This window comes from Lottia gigantea, assembly GCF_000327385.1.
Source record: "Lottia gigantea unplaced genomic scaffold LOTGIsca_622, whole genome shotgun sequence".
Classification (NCBI taxonomy): domain Eukaryota; kingdom Metazoa; phylum Mollusca; class Gastropoda; family Lottiidae; genus Lottia; species Lottia gigantea.
In genome coordinates, this window is record NW_008710125.1 from 14,830 (window position 1) to 16,285 (window position 1,456).

Genomic DNA, 1,456 nt, shown 5'->3' on the forward strand with positions numbered 1-1,456 from the left:
CTTAGACTACAATAGTTGCAGCAACCATTCAACTTCTCTAGACCTTCTGTAGTGGCAACGTGTTCCTTAAATATATATTGGAACATTTTTGCAAAACCGGAAGTGCCACAGTTCAACATGTGCAAATAGTCGAAAATCGGCTCTAGAAGGCGTATTTTTGCATCGATTTTCTTCGGGTTTTCATTTTTACAATTTACCTGTAATTTCTGACCTGATAGCACTTGAAAAATTACGAAATTCGAAAATTCGTCGCTCACTTTTTTCGATCAAATTTTTCAATTTTTTTGCAACTTTTTTGCTTTTGCATCGATTGATCTGAAATTTAATATGCAAAGGGACATCACTAAAGCAAATAATATGTAGTTGTCAAATATTTGACTTTACTTCCGGTTTTAAACGGGGAATCAATTGAAAGTACAATCCACTTCCGGTCGAATAACTTCCGGTGTAATTGAAATAGGTCAACGAAATTTATGCAGGTCGTAAGTAAATGCTAATACAAAAAAACGAAGAAAATAAAATTCAGACCGGAAGTGATACTTTGGCCGCCATATTGAAAAAACACACTTTTGTAAAACTCAAAATGGGGCCTCAGGGTAAAAGTTGATATGCTCAAATTTGATGTGAATGTATTCTGCAATCGATTGCGCAAAAAACATTGGGAGCCGAATTTTGAATTTCGCTTTTGCTTTTCTGCAACTACCGGTTGAAATTTTTTAAAGCTTTAAACGATCACACCATGTGACCTTGACCTTTGATGACCTTGACCTTCATATGGTCAAAGGTCATTGACCTTGGCTATCATTATATACTTTGACCTTTGACCTCCGACATGTACTTCCGGTTTTATAGCTATCCGTAAAAATCCAAATTCGCAACTTTGGACTGCTCTAGCACGTGACCTACTTAACCTAGAGGGTTAATTTTTTCGGTTTCCTAATGTGCTTCTCATGCCCTTTACATAGATATATAACAATCGTTATTTTAAAGCAAAATTGAAATTCGTGATTTTTTCAAATTTGAGGTTTTTTTTACAATATTTGCGTCTTTTTGAGCTTGGTGTATGTATATCTTATGATCTATTAGATGTAGAACCTTGATATTTGGAATACAACTAGACACTTTGAATATGAATTCACCTATGACAAAAAAACCTATGTGGGCGTGGTACATCCGGGTTGAATTACTAATTGTTTACATTTTGGGGCTGGGGCATAACTCGCATAGGATGCGTTTGTTCAAAAAGAGACTTTGCACACAATTACCTCATCCTTTTGGCCAGTTTGTGTTAACAGCTCACTTGTTTCAGCTTTATAGTTTCAAAAAAGGAACGGGTTTTAACATTTGGATATTTTCATTTTTCGATTTTGACCTTTGTTGACTTTTGTTGACCTATATCTTTTGACCTCTATTATGTAGGAACTTGACATTTGGAACATAACATAACATTTGAATA